At 46.6% G+C, this 15,450-nt stretch overlaps 1 protein-coding gene across 3 annotated transcripts in view; it reads left to right on the top strand.

The window, feature by feature from the left end:
* Positions 1–15,450, top strand: part of XKR6 (XK related 6) — a 182,725-nt gene that overhangs the window by 53,210 nt on the left and 114,065 nt on the right. For 2 of the 3 annotated variants that reach the window (XR_007508363.1, XR_007508364.1), the window contains one exon: positions 621–2,389. The exons of the other annotated variant lie outside the window; for it this stretch is intronic. The gene's annotated coding sequence lies outside the window, so the exon portion shown is untranslated. Of the gene's footprint in view, positions 1–620; positions 2,390–15,450 lie in introns of those variants that run through there. 3 annotated transcript variants of the gene reach the window in all.

Genomic DNA, 15,450 nt, shown 5'->3' on the forward strand with positions numbered 1-15,450 from the left:
TCCTCTCTTCATTGAAATTACTGGAAGGACTTTTTTCTGTGGCTACTCTGTGGCTTACGGGTCTACTTGAAAAAATGCTGTGTAGAGAGAGGAGGTCTGTACCACTGGGATGCCCCACATGGTGGCGTATGGATTCCCCAAGCTGCCACTCACCAAACCCCAAAGACAAGTCAGTTCTGGGTACAAATAAGCTCAGTTTCCAGAGGGGACTGTCCCTTACAGTTGTGCTTCTTGCTGACAGGTCTGAAACTCATCTCTTCTTGGTTGTATTCCACTCAAAAATAGTGCATCTAAATAGAAAGCCTAACCCCTACAAGTATTCTTGGGATGCCAAGAATTCCCCTAGTTTTATTTTGTTGAGAAAGTAACTATATTCCTCCAGTTTTGCTGAATTTTCTTCCTCCAATAAATGGGAACCTGAGAGTATACCAAGTAGGAAAAAAATTCCTCTTGTACTTAGAAGCAGGTTTTTGTCTAGCGGTTCAGTTCCTGTAGGTCTAAAGCATTATTTTAATTTTTATTTCACCATTTAAGCTTTAATTGATTGATAATGAATTAGCTAATGTTTAAGCATTGCTATTTATTTAATTCTTTTCTTTTCTTTTGTTTTTTTTTTTTAGGTCTGAAAGGTTTTTATGGGTGGTGAGATGTTCCAGTGCTTGGATCAATGTGTTTCATTTAATGTTGGGAAGGAGGGGATTTTTTTGTTGTTTGGTTGGGTTTTTAAGTTAGCATAGCAGATCCAGGTGACGTGTATCTAAAACATGTTCAACACTGTATGTGCGCAAAGCAAATGTAACTGTCCCAGGGCAGAAAAAGACCAGGAGGAGCTGCCACAGAGGGAAAGGGGAAGCTTTGGCCGAGGAGTTGTTCAAACTGGATTGATATCGGAAGTGCGGTGAAAACCATGATACACATGTGGACCAAACGCAGCTTCTTTTAGCAAAGAAGCTGGCTTCCACAAAAGAAACTGGGATGTCGGGGATTTACTTTACCAGCAGTGCTGTGTCAGCTGGAGCTCACCTTAGCCCGAGGTTTAGCAAGATTTCTGCTATGGTGTGAACGACACGAAGAGGAAAATCTCTCTCCCGTGCTTAGAAGGCGAGGCTGAAGCAGCATCTGCTGGAACGGCGTGATCTCACAACGCTAAAGGTTGCGAATCCTCAGGTGAGGTCCCAAACACTACGCAGCACAGTGGGGAGCTTTGCTGCTGGCTTCGGTATTGCTGGGATTTCACCCCTCGGCCAGAGAACTGAAGCGTGCTTTTAATTTCCTCCTGTGCTCAGGTCTGTCCCTGTTCAGCAGAGCGCTAAATCCTCTGCCTGAGCACTTGCAATCCTCTGCCAGGACAATGTGAGAGTTGTCATGAGCTGTGTTTCGGGGATTGCGTGAGCCAGATTAGGGGAATAAAAATAAAAATTTTAAAAAAATATATAAATTTATGTATATATGTAAATATAAAAGCATCCTGGGATTTCTGGACTGAGATCAGATGGGATGCGCTTTGGGTGATGACATCCTGCCAGTAACCCAGCGGACAAACCTGTGTAACGATGCTTTTCCTTCATTGCAGACCTGCTGTCTGTCCCCTGTCACAGGTTTCCTTTATAAAAGCCTGTTAAAAATAACTCTGCTCTCCAGGATATTTAAGTTGCTCTGTTTTTGGTTAGCCACTGCTGAACCTTATAAAGGAGAGAGGTTTTTAACTTGCAGCCTGGTGTGTATCCAGAGTTCAGAAATCTCCGCAGAAGATTAAGCAAGTTAGAGAAATTAGCTTTGATCCCTTTCTGCCAGCATAGGATTATTCCGCATCATACTGGGTTTGAAGTTCATGTCTAATCCAGTTTTACACGTCTCAGGGGACTGGGCTTCTTACGACTTCTTCTGCGAAACGGTTGTGTGGTGTAGCCTCTGATTTAGAGGTACTTACTTGATGCCGAGATTCAATTTGCATTTCCATTACTGCATCCCATTTCATCCTGTGCCGTATACATAATGTCGCTACTTTGTGGTATATGGCTTTCAAAGGCATATGGATCATTATCGTGCTCATGCTATTTTATATGCTCACTACACACAGTCGAACTATATATATTTGAACCCCATTCTTGCAAACAACTGCGCGTGACTTGTGTGTAGGTCTTCGAACTGCCGAACGTATTTACATACAAAAGGGCTTGTAATGTCCATCATGGATCGTAGTGCATGAAAACAACTGGTGTGAGATGATTAAGAGAGCCATGGGTGCAGAAACATTGCTAATCAAGGCAAAGAGGAGTGTCGTGTTACTGTTTTCTGGCGAAGTGGAGGGTTCAGATGGTCAGTCCTGAGGTTTTTTTAAATGCACTGCGTTTCATGCAGGATGAGTTTGTAAAGCCGTAAGTTTTCTTTCTAATAAATGTGTATTTTCAGGCTTAAAAAATACTTGTCTGTGATCCTTTGAAGTGCCTTTTTACAGGCATTCAGTGTTGGCAGCACACTTGGAATGTTTCCTCCTTACACACACCAGGCATCGTGGTAGCAGACCAGCAGAGCATTTAAGCACATGATCTATTTTAAGTACACAAACGATGCATTTAAAAATGACAGCATGTTTTGCTAGACTGACAAAAGCTTGTTCAGAGCCGTGTTAGGTTAGCACCCAGATCAGTCCAAGGGACCTTTCAGTAACTGCCTTCTGGAGTAGAAAGTACTGGATAGGTCAGAAACATGGTTTATACACCAAAAATGTGTTTTATAGGTCAAGAGTTGCTAAAGGTATCTGTATTTTAGAGGGAAGCCCAAGAGATCCCAGAATTGAACCCTCATCTCTGTTCCTGCCCTGTGCCTTTACCCTTTATACACACCTTGTACTATTTTTTCATTTTTCTTGAAGGGTGCAGACAGCACTGCCAGGAAGAAATCCTGCAGCATTTCTAGAAGGGAGAGAGGGCAAGCAGAAAGATGATAAAGGATGAATAAAGTAGATAACCTAAATATTGTGCTGTGTACGATGGGATGGCTGGTTTTTTTCCACAGATCATCTACAGGATGAACAATATTACAGTAAATTAGTGTGTGCAGACACTTGGAAATATATGTGCATTTCAGACAGTTTTTAGCAGTGTGAAGGATGCACTCTTGCAGCCTGGCTGACAGAATATTCTTGCTTTTCCGAGCTGAGTTGCTTGGATAGCCCGTGCTATTGCCATTTTCTTCACTGGCGACAGCTCGCTCAGCGCAGTTGTGGGCTAGAACCCAAATCCCCCCCGACGACATTTAATGAACTGTCCTCCTCCCCCAAAGCTGTTCTTGGCAGAGTAAGGCCATTAACCCTGACGGGAACGAGCATATTCAGGGATTTCACATCACCTGGGCAGAAAAGATGGGTTTGGAAAGTGTCCTTCTATCCTAACATGGCTTTGACCAGACCATCTCATGCTCCTGCTACGAGGAGCACCTTCTATAAAGAACTAAGATGTTTTTAAGTAAATCAGTGCTGGAAGGTTGCAAGGCTTGTCAGAGTGACTTATGTCTTCTCCCTTGGAAATGACATTTCTGGAAGATTGTGGCGGGTGCCGCTTTAGCAGGATGCTGCGTGCGCATCCCTGGCGAGCAGTCTGGTCTGAATCCTGCGGAAGGTCTTCAAGAGATCTATCGGCTGCCCTACTTAATTTAAAATGTTTGGGTTATTTTTTTTGTTTTGTTCTCATCACTATAGTAAAATTATTTTTACGACCCTTTGGGTATTACCTGCTTTTATAATCTTTCTATAATTAAATTTACAAATCCGCTTTTGAGCTGGTGATGTATAAAACCTTGCAAACGGGATCCTTTGTGCGCTAACCTATATTTATGTTACTTTTATTCCTTCTGGCAGTAATTATCCTGGCTCTAGGCCTAGGATTAATCCATAAGATGCTGAACATGCTTGAATTTTTTTCCACCTTCTCTGTGGCAAACTCTCTCATCTTATGCAGAGCAGGACATTTTTAAAAACACTTCCTATGAAGCAGTTTAACTGTTACCACTCTTAAGTGATTCACAGGAGGAGACATAGCAAAGGTTAATTGATCCTGCGCCATGGATACAGAAAGGAGAAATGATTCAGCCTCCGTCACGGAGGTGCTTGGCTGTTTCTGAGCCTGATGACGCAGCTTTCGCTGCGTGGCCAAGAGACCGTCACCCATCGCTGCTCTGCAGGACTTTGGGGTGTCAGGCTGTAAAAAGGCTGGGTAGGTTGTAAAAGCAGTACAGGGGCTCCTGTGCTGGTCTGATGGGGCTGGTACATCCATGCAGGGAGGGCACCGCTGATGTACCATGGTTTTGGAGCTGTTGGGCTTGAGGTCGTGCTGCCCTGTCCTCCAGCATATACTGTAGGTACTAATCTATGGGGCACTGCAGTCCGCAGTAGGTTAGAGCTGCATACAAGGCATGCTGGGGGGATGTCACGTCTCTATATCCAAAAATATAATTTCAATGACCTCAGTAGAAGCAGGATTTCACCCAAGTTGTTCCAAGGGTAGGGCAAAACCCCTCTGAGTTTTGTGGACTTGGTGCAAGACGCCTTTAGCGTGAGCAAAGTGATACTGCTGTTCTGTCACTCAAAGCTGGACCAGAAAGCGGTCTTTTCCTTGGGTGTCCCACACAGCTGAAAGTTTCGGATAAAACCTGCAGTATCCCAAAGCTGCTCCGCCACCAACCAAAACTGCTTTTGAGGTGGCTTGAAAGAGTGAGGGAGCAAGTCCCATTGCAAAGGTTATTACTTGCCTGGTGCATCTCTGTGTCTTGTAGGTGAATGTGTGGTTGCTTCTTATAATCGTTACTTTTGCAAGTCCTTTCAGGTTTACTGAACTTAGAATAAACTGGGTTTTGTTCTCTAATGAAACACTTTGAACCCCGATCCTTGTGTTACCATGTGAAAAGAAAAGTAGCATTTCTTGGCATCTTCCAGAGAACATCAGAAACACTGGGGTTTTTTTTTCCTGGATGACACTGAGTAGAAATTAGTCTTACAAGAATGGGAGTGCTGGGTTTGACCTTTAATCTTGCTGGAGGATGTATTACTGCATGAAGCGAAGGACACCTTAGAGGACACAGAGAACACAGCACTTGGGGTTTGGGTGTCCCGTCCCCCCCGGCCCTGAAGCCGCATATAATCTGTGATGCCTGGGCCAGCTAGTACTGACCCAAACGGTCCCTGGATCTGGTTCAAGAATTGGCCTGCTCCAGGGATTGTTCCCAAACGGCATTTTAAATGCAGCCATTTTCTTTTGGAGAGAAACATTGGGATGTGGCTGTGCCTGCTAGCACTGTGACTGAAGAATGGATCCTGGTAATGTCTGTCCTACAATACCTTTGTTGGTAGATTGGATCGTGGCCCCACCTGCCTTCATGGCTACTGGTCCTCTCCAGACTGGTAAGATCATTATGATGTGAAGCGTGGTTTTGCAGATGACTTGATTAAAATTTTATTCGGCTGTGTCTGAGAGAGAGAAGTCTTGGTTTTGTTTGTTGTAGGTTTATTTGGGTAACTCATCATACAGTAGGGAGGATCATTGAAGTATTTCTCAGGTGTGAAAAGCTGCTATCTGCAGCATGCTACACGATCTTTAAAGAAATCCTGGAGGGTATGCACCCACTGTAAAATACCTGGCTGGAACATTTATTCGTTGTCTTACCACAGAAGATTTAAGGACTGTCAAAGAGAAGTACCAACACCCTTCCGGACACAGGAGTGAGTGCTGCATGAAAAATGACCACAGCCCTGGGTGCCGGCAATCCACAAATGGCAGATAGCTGGGGAAGGACTGTTCTAGAACAGGTTACCCAGAGAGGTGGTGGATGCCCCATCCCTGGAACCATTCAAGGTCAGGTTGGACGGGGCTCTGAGCAACCTGATCTGGTTGAAGGTGTCCCTCCTCATGGCAGAGGGGTTGGACTAGATGACCTTTAACGGTCCCTTCCAACCCAAACCAGACTGTGGTTCTATGACTGTGTCCTCTCCTGCTCCTCTGATGCTGGCCGAGTTATTGATCGGACCTGCTCTAGCCCTTTCTAACAGCACATCCTTCTTCCCCGCTGTGGGTTGACTAGGAATGAGGAGGTGTTGCGAAAGACTTGGTGCTGTTTCTGGGCTGCTGGTGGAGCATCAGCATTTGGAGGTGTTCCTCATGGCTGAGCTCTCTTTGGAGACTGTCCCCTCGGATGACGCACAGCCATCTCCAGATAATGGTCAAGGTGGCCCCAACAAGTTTGTAGCTTGAAGCTTCAGCCTTCCTGGAGCCCCAGATCGATGCAGCATCATACTCTGCTGCTGTGTTGGGAGAGGTGCCATGTGCTGTAGCAAACGTTGCCCATTGGGAATTTTTCCTTAACGAACCTTTCTGGAGTCATTGATTTGCAGCGTGTCTGAGCCAAATTTAAGCATGGAGCCACACAGATCTGAATTTAGCCATGCTGGCTGTTTTCCCTAGGAGGAGGGATCACGGGGATGGATTTGATTGCCTCAGAAAATTAGTGTTTATTTCAGTGAAGGATATTTTATTACAGTGTTTGCATTGGCATTCTCTTCATAGGATACTGGCTAAGAGTTTCCAGTGTTTCCTGTGCTTGTGTGTATTTAATGATTTAATCTATTCCTTCTGAATACTGGCTTGGAAAAGAAAAAAAAAAAAAGGGCTGGCTTCCTACTCTTAATATCCCATCATAAAATAAAATCACTAATCCCAAAGGTGGAGTTGCAACTGAAAAGAAAGAAAAACAGTCTTGGAAAGTATCAAAACTGGATAATATGCTCTAAAATAGACACTGGCCATGGTGTTTATTTCAGTTGTGGAAGACAGTGTGGTTGTAGTGCTTTCAAAAATTGGGATGCTGTTGTTTCCATCCCTTAGTGCGGCTTAGAAATCTGGGTTTAGGCTCACTAGTTTGAAGCTGGTTGCTGCTGAGGGGGTGCTCAGTCTTCCCTCTAGCACATTTAGTGCATTGAACAGCCCACAGTCACCTGCCTGGGGAGGAAAAGTTGCAGCTTTTGTCTGCATACAGCCCTTTTTTAAGCTGAGGCTTCTGCCATGATTTTTAGGGTACAAGCACAAACAGCCTTTGCTTATCCAAGTGCAGTTTTACAGGGCAGAAACAGTGCAATGGTGTCCAATAGCTGCCTTACCATTATTCCCCCAAATGAGCCCTAGTAATAACTGATGCTCTCTGGAGAGGTGCTGAAGCCTCGTTAGGCGCCGGCAGGTAATGAAGGACGTGTCTGCAGCACCAGCCCCTCCAGGAGCGGGTCCTACCTCCCTGTAATTTGCAAAAGCGAGCACGGAGATCCCTTTTGCTCTTCTGTTTTACAAATGTAAAGTAACAAGTTAAGCACACCACTGGCCTTTAAACCACATTTTCCCCTTCGTGGGCTCTTAACGCTCCCCTTTAAACTCCCTTCAATTCCCTTAGGCACCAGCTCAGCACTATTAAGTTTTCCCTGCCCTGAGGACCCAACCGTAAGCTGCACACGTGGGGTACGCGCGAGCCAGCGAGGTTGTTTAATAGCATCAGGCAGTTCAATCCAGTTCAATTTGGGCTCTGACTTGTAAAGATCAAGGCGGGTAAGAGTTGCGGCTGCAAATTGTGTGCTCAGGAGTCTCCCGTATCCCTGCCGGCTGTTTCTAGTGGAGGGTGGCTTGCAGCAAAGGTAGAGACCTCCAGGACAGGACAGGCATGTGTGCAGCAAGCTCGCCAGCTGAGTATTTTAACCTGCCTGTGTTTACAACTCAGAGCATGAAGATTTCCCTCATCTCCCTTCTCCAGCATTACTCCAGGCCATGGGAAATTTTGGATCAACAGGAAATATCTTTAGACAGCTCCAGCAAGGGAGACAGTAATGAAAAAGGCTGCGTGGTGCTAAAGGCTGGCTTTGGCCACTCGTAAATTTAGCGCTGTACCTGTTAAACCAGGCTGCCGCATCTGGCATCGGTGGGAACAAGTGCAATCAAATAAAGGTATTTGAGGCACACAAGTTTGGCCAATTAAAATAATAATGATATGCTGGAGCTAACGGGACCGAGGCTGTGCTTTATGGGGGCTGGGGGCATCCATCCAGGTCTGCTTGCAGAGCTTCTGGTCAAGGATGATACTCCTTCTGCTAAGGACTGGGAAGAGAAATAGAGGGATGATAGCAGAGGAGGGCTAAGCATTACTTAAAGGTTATTGCATGTTTTGTGTAAAACCTGAGCCTCAATTCATGGTGTCACTGAGCTGGCGAGGAATCCTATTTGGGGTTTACAGCAGCATATTTCTGGATCAAGAGTACCACTCATGCTTTGTTCCCTCTGAGCATGTCCTGTTTACGAGAGGAGCAGGGTGGTTGAGAAGCACGAGCAGAGGAGTCCAGATGACTGACCGCTATCAGACTGACTTCAGAGTCTCTCCATGGGCAGCAGAAGGGCTCCTTTATGGCATTATGTTTACCAAAGCTGCCTGGAGGAGGTTATTTAAACAGCAGTGGTTTGAACCATGCTCTTGACATAATTTTTCTCCATCTGCAGCCTAAATACCAGCCTCTTCTCTGAACTGAATGACTCTTGTGGTTAGTCACATGCTTTTAAGGTGCAATCGTTCCCTTTGTAAGCTCCTGTGCCATTTAGAGCTGCCTAGCCTGATTTTTACAGCAAGAATCCAAGCATATGCCAGACCCTGCATGAGAAACAGAGCATTTGTAGAAGCATATGTAGACCTTGGGATTCAGGCTGGATCTGCATGAAATGGGGACACACAGAGCAGGACAGGGATGCTGTGGGATTGTGGTGTTGACATCAAGGCTGTTTCCCCATTGGTTCTGCTGAAATACATTTATTTTCCTTATGTACAGTCTTGAGCCACATGTCTGGCTTGGGAGAATGAAAATCTAACGTTCAATAAGTGGTAGCTTCTAGTACTGAACGGAATTTGGTTATTTGGGAAATGTTCGTAAGAAGTAACTTACACATCCATGTGCTGGTTTCTTTGACTCTTGCGGGCAAGGGTGGATGCACCCAGATGCGGTGGCTCAAGCTTTTACTTTCCCAGTGCTGTACCCTGTCCCTCTGCCAGAGGCAATTCCTCAGCTCCTTGAATTTAACGGGTGGAGGGGTGGGTCTGTGAAAGTGCTGCAGGAGGAAGCGCAGCAGCAGAGGCTGGAGCACACCGATCCCCAGGAGCTGCAAGAGCTCCAGAGGTTCGGTAGAGCGTGTGGGTTTTGGAGCCGTCCTGAGCACCTCCTGAGGTTGTGTCTCATCCAAAAACCTTGTCATGGTTTACCCCAGCCAGTAACTAAGCACCATGCAGCCGCTCACTCACTCCTCCCCTCTCCCAGGAGGATGGGGAGGAGAATCAGGAAAAAAAAGTAAAACTCATGGGTTGAGATAAGAACAGTTTAATAGCTAAAATAAAATAAAATTCAATAATAATGATAATAATGATAATATCATCATCATAACAAGAATAAGAATTGTAATGAAAAGGAATGTAACAAAAAGAGAGAAATTAGATACAAGAAAAGACAAGTGATGCACAATGCAATTGCTCACCACCCACTGACCGATGCCCAAGCAGTGATCTGCCCCTCCACCCAACTCCACCCAGTTTATATACTGAGCATCATGTCCTATGGTATGGAATATCCCTTTGGCTAGTTCGGGTCAGCTGTCCTGGCCATGCTCCCTCCCAGTTTCTTGTACACCTGCTTGCTGGCAGAACATGGGAAACTGAAAAATCCTTAACTTAGGATAAGCACTATTTGGCAACAACTAAAACATCAGTGTGTTATCAACGTTATTCTCACACTAAATCCAAAACACACTGTACCAGCTACTAGGCAGGAAATTAACTCTGTCCCAGCTGAAACCAGGACACTTGTTGCAGTTTGGTAGGAATCTGCCAAAAATGCATCAAGCTACCTGCCCCTTGGTGGTGGTGGCACTTGAGTCCTTGGAAACTGAGTTGGGAGCATCTTCCTGGAGGGGACAGAGCTGAACTCACTTGGTCAGCTTGATATCGCTTGGCTTTTCTGCAGAGGTTTTAGGGTTCATCTGTGCTTGAGGTGCCATTCTCTATTTGGCCAGTCTCAAGAGATGGTGGTCACTGTAAACGTGTCCTGGTCCTGTCAGACTAGCCAAGCGTGCAGTAGTTTTGTCAGCATTGTGTGTCCGTGGAAGGACAAGGACAGTGGACCTGGCATGAAGCTGTGCTGGTTTTTATTAAATTCAAGCCATCAGGGTGAGTTTGTGCTGTGTCAGGGCTTTGACTGGGGAAGCTGTGGAAATCTGCATCCAGTTCAAGGGAACCTGAAACTGGATTTGTATGTTAGAATAGAGTAGTTCCAGTTGGAAGGGACCTACAATGATCATCTAGTCCATCTGCAAGGTCCCATGGCTTGAACACTGCTGTCAGCTGGGGCACAGTGCAGATACTTGCAGGATTGTGAAATGGCCCTGTAGAGTTGACACTTCCCTTTTCCATGTCCCAGAGCAGAGCTCGTAGAAGTGATGGGCTGTTTTCCCCCAGTTCCTCTGCAAGCCTCAGCCCTACCAGTTAAATCAGTTTAAAAACACCTTCACTTCTGACTAAAGAGATTATTTGTCCAAAGAAGCACTTGAGTTAACAGCACCAGGAGCTCAAGGTAAGTTTACTGCAAAAAGTTGCACTTCGAAAAGCTGTTGCATCTTTTTCAGCTAGACAAGTCTACTTTCACCTAATCCTTAATGGCACAGAGTAATTGGTTCAAGAAACAAGTAGGTTTTGTGGCAGGAGGAGCGACAAAGAATTTGCAGAGAAGGGTTTGAGCTGATTGTTCAGAGGGAGGACTGGAGGGCTGTGGAGGGTGAGCAGTGGTGGTGGGAGCAGTTGCTCTCACGGTGGGTGCACTCATGGCACGCTACTATGGTGTTTGGTATGTGCAGGGCTGGAATTGCTGCCTGTAAAAAGCTCGTCGTGGCGTTGTGAAAGGGAGAGGTGGGACAGCTCAGCTCATGTTAAAAATCAGGGATAGATGTCCGCCCATCATCTGCTGCATGAAGCTTATTCTCCTGTGGATGTCTTCTGCTCTGTGTAAAGCGTTCATCCTTTCTTTGCTATAAATGAGTTGCTTTGCAAACTGCGAATGTGATTATTAAAGGAACCTTATTTTTTAAGTGAGTTTTGAAACTTTTGATGTGTGAAAATTCCCTTCATGTGATTCTGTGGCCACAAAAAATGTGCTTTTTATTTTCAAAAGGAAAAACTCAAACCTGGGGAGAAATTCCCAGGAGGGAAGTTTAACAGCTTTCAAAGCGTTCTGCAGCATGTTTTCTTTGTGTGTGGGCAGGAAGATTTCTCTCCCTTCAAAACAGGCAGGCTCCTCTCTGCAAAATCCCTCTGGGCTTTGAGATAGCCTCCAGACCTGTGGTCCTGTCTGATGGTGCTGTGAAGTTGTCTGGACCACAGGAAGCCAACAATGCTGTGATCCAGCTTGATAAAGAAGCTTCATGTTACTTCCTTAGCAGTGGCGATATCTGGGGTCTTCTGCTGTTCAAGGATCCCAAACATACCATGCTCATAGTCCACCTCGTTGTGCCCAAGAGCTGCAAAGAGTGTGGAGCAGCTTGGGGAGCTGCTTGGCCCTGGCTGAAGCACCCCTTGTGATGGGTGCCACAGCTTGGGGACTTCTAGAGCCTGGTCTAGACAGCCATTCCCCACCAGTTGCCTTCCCATGTGCTGCCTTCTCAAATAAATAAACAAACACACACATATTCCTGGGGTGAAACTCTCAAAGGCTTCTGGTATCTAAGAGAACTAATGGCGAGTACCAGCCAGGGTGATGGAGGGGAAAATTTCCTGGTGTCATCTTGTGCAGCTGCTTCAATTTGTAGTCCCACGGCTCTAGTCAAGCAGATTAAGACATGAGAGCATGTGGGACTTGGAACTGGTGAAAAAACCAACATGGTATCTCACTGCCAAGAGAAGAGGCTTGACAGCTGTCCAGATGGTACGTCAAACCCAATGGTGCTGCCCACGGTAAACCTCGACCACTTCTCGTCTGCCGAAGAGCGGGACAAGCCGTGGCAGCTGGGCTCCTCTCCGCCTGGCAGCAGTGAGTCATGATGCTAAACTTCTCTGAGGAGAGCAGTAGCAGCTCCAAAGTCCTGCTCGCAGCTTGGAAACATCCCTGATTTCTTCGTTAGATGTTGGATTATGTTAGGACTTAGCAGTCTCCAGCTGAGCTTGCAAGAGGTAACAGACTGTGCCCTGTAAGAACTTGCAGTTGAATGAGAGGCAATGGGCAGACAAGGCGACTTCAGATTTTGTCAGCAGCCCGATGCGTGCGTAGTTCTGTCTTGTGGCGTGAGAGAACGGCATGGAGATTTTCACCAGTATTGCCCAAGAAAGCACGCGCTTCATCGCAACGCAGTTCAGAGCATCGACACAAACAGGCACAGGTGGAGCCCAGGCTCCAGCAGCTCTTCCAGGAACGCGCAACAGCCAGAGCCAATGCCAGAGCAAGTGTAGCTGTCAGTGAGCTGCCAGGTGGACTTTGGTCCCTATGGTCCCTTCAGTCCCAGGATTTTCCGATCCTGAGGCCTCCATGGAGACTGTCACTAGCTAATGCAATTTGAGACCCATCACTCAGTGAAACCCCGTGGGAATTCAGCACCAACTCGCTCCCACCTTTGCTGAGCCCATTGCTTTTGCTGCAGGAAGAACCGTTGTGCTCAGGTGTTTGTTCCAATCATTTTCTTACACCAGAGTGTTTATTTTCAGTGAAGAAATGCCATCACGTGTGATGAAGCCCTGGCTGCCCTCGCAACCAGCACGCCATGCGTTTGCCCTGCTGCAAACCCAGATAGTGCCACGGTCCCGAATGGGGCATCTCCACGGCAGAGAGCGGGCAGGCAGGAGAGGAGTGGATCAGCTGGGAAAACCTCCCATAAGATCGAGCTGTGTGTGAATTTAGGGGTCGAGTAAGGATAGAAGAGAGGTGATCAGCCAGCCAGGCTGGGATTGTGTTCATCTCCTCCTACACCTACACGTAAGAGTCTGCTCCAGGGAACGAAATCTCTGCAGCCTCTGCCGGCTGCGTGAAGATATCTCCATTAGCTGCAGTGGGAACCTGGAGAGGGGACTGTGACATGGACACCTGTGGTTCAGTGGGCTGTGCCCCTTCCTGGGAATTATGTCTGCTTGCTTTGGTGAAGCCCTGTCTACAAAGCATCTCCCGTGATGGATTTAGGTGGCAGAGCGATGTGCCACTGCTGAAACGTGGTTTTTAGTGCAAAGCCAGATGCATCCCGGGAGAACCACGCGCAACCTGTTATCTGCGTGCAGGGCAGACTCGCCGGGGCCTTGGGAACCACTGCTGAGCCTCGCAGCGAGGGCAAGATGTGAAGGAAGCAAGCCCCAAGTGGGAGTCTGTTTTTCTATCAACTCTGAATTCAAAAGAAGCCGTGAGCGCAGAGACGGCTGAGTGATGGCGCAGCCTCCGCTTTCCTGCTGCTCCAGGAATTATTTCTGCTAAACGGGCTGTTTTACATTTTTTTTTTTAATATTAATTTTCTATTTAACAGTGTCACTCATGAAGCTCGGGTACAGCGTGTGATTATTCACGTCTGAGCGCAAAAAGCCAGGCTGGGCATTATGCTTTCCTGTGCTACAAGTTCCTCCCAGGTTAGTTTGTGGGCAGGAATATCTTTTTCCACGTTGCTGGGAGAATGAGCATCGCATAGAGGATAAAATACTTCACTGGGTCCTGGGACATACGGATCTAGCATTCAGCTATGCAGTAACCTCCTGCTAAGTTTTTGGGGACAAGATCTGTTGCCTGTTAGATGTTTGTGCTCTGTCTGGCACAGCAGGGCAGTCTCGGTGTTATTTTTATAGCAGTGTTAAATAACTCTGTCTACAGGTTTTTGGAGGTAGGAGGGAAAGGGCTAGCAGTTGGCCCTGTTGGCCCTCTTAAGTGTGACTTTGTGGATTATCTGTATTCGGGGTCGTGTAATACAGGAGATGTTGTGTGTCTCTGCAGCCTTGTGTGGCTTCATCCACCCCCAGTGCTGCCTCTCTGTGGTGTCCTGGTGTTGGGCAGATGTGAACGGATGTTTTCAGTGATGGATGTCTTCACTGGAAACATTCACATTTGGTTTGGATGAATCCTACCCAAGAGCTTTGATAGCTAGCAACCACTGCCTGTGCTTACAAAAGGGGTCTTAACGGTGCGATGCTTTACCATATGAGCCTCTTCATGAAGGTCATTGGTTACAGTATCTCCTAGAAGAAGGTCTTGCCTGGAGACATGGGAGAAGACTGCTCTGAACTTGCAGCGTTTGGCATCTGAGCATGAAGGGTGACACATTCAGGCAGCCAACTCTCTTTGAAAGTGTGCTCTTGAATAGGTTTGAGGACCCAAGCTGAAGTTCACATCAAGGGCGTGATGGACCAAGCATGGAGAGGGTCTTGTGTGACATATTTCGATGGGTAGCTTGCACATGGCAATTCCCTGGCATCAGCAAAGCTGCTTCCCTGGGCCTGTCCCTACGTGTCCTCTTGCTTCCTTACTTATGCAGTACTCTTCGCTGTGGTATCAAGCTTTCTTCCTCACATAAAATAAACTGTTTCCCATTGCAAGGATATGTTGGCCTTTTCTTTAATAAGAAGATTTATTTCAAATGGATGTGATCCCTGAAACTTGTGCTCCATCTCAGCGTCACTTCCCCTTTTTAAGTTATCACAGCATTTGTTGAAGAACTCGTATTTGTTGACCCTGGCTATGTTTTGTGCCACCCATTCCCTGCAGCCCTTCTCCATTTCAATGCTTGGAGGCTGTGGAGTTGCAAAGCATGGAGGTGGATATTGGGCAGCCACTGCCCTGCAGCCTAGAGAACCTGTAATCTTGTTTTACTTAAAACCTGCAGTCCTGAATTCAGTTGAGTGCAATCCTAGAAGAAAACTACATTAGTTTGTGCCTCTACTAGTGAACACACCTATACACGTATTTAGCAGAGAAAAAGTGACTTGCAGAGAGTTACTCATCCCATCTTGAGGCAGGTGTCCCAGGCCACTTCCAACCACCGACCTTCCTGCTCTCCTGTCCTACTTCACAGCTTGTCTCAAAATGGAAATAAATGCCTCCGGGCTCTCACAGCCCATCATCATCCCCCAACCTACGCAGCATTTGAGAATGGATGTCCAAAAGCACTTGAAGTGCCGACTTTGTACCAGCTACTGTTCTGTTTCTGCTGTGAGCTGTCCTGTCACACAGGCTTGGGAAACAAAGCAAGGACAGCCAGCTGGTGGAATGGCTCAAAAGCCCCTTTTGTTTGCTTTTTGCCCTTGAAAGGCAAAATGATGTCACGGAGGAAGGGTGAAGGCACAAGAAAGCTCCTTGTGACATTGACACCTGAGTTTAGGAAGTTAATTGCGTAATCTGCCTTGCCATGCTCCCAAATTCTGCGTCTTGGTAGTGCT

The sequence above is a fragment of the Accipiter gentilis genome, chromosome 16 (genome assembly GCF_929443795.1).
Source record: "Accipiter gentilis chromosome 16, bAccGen1.1, whole genome shotgun sequence".
In the NCBI taxonomy this organism is placed as follows: Eukaryota; Metazoa; Chordata; class Aves; order Accipitriformes; family Accipitridae; genus Astur; species Astur gentilis.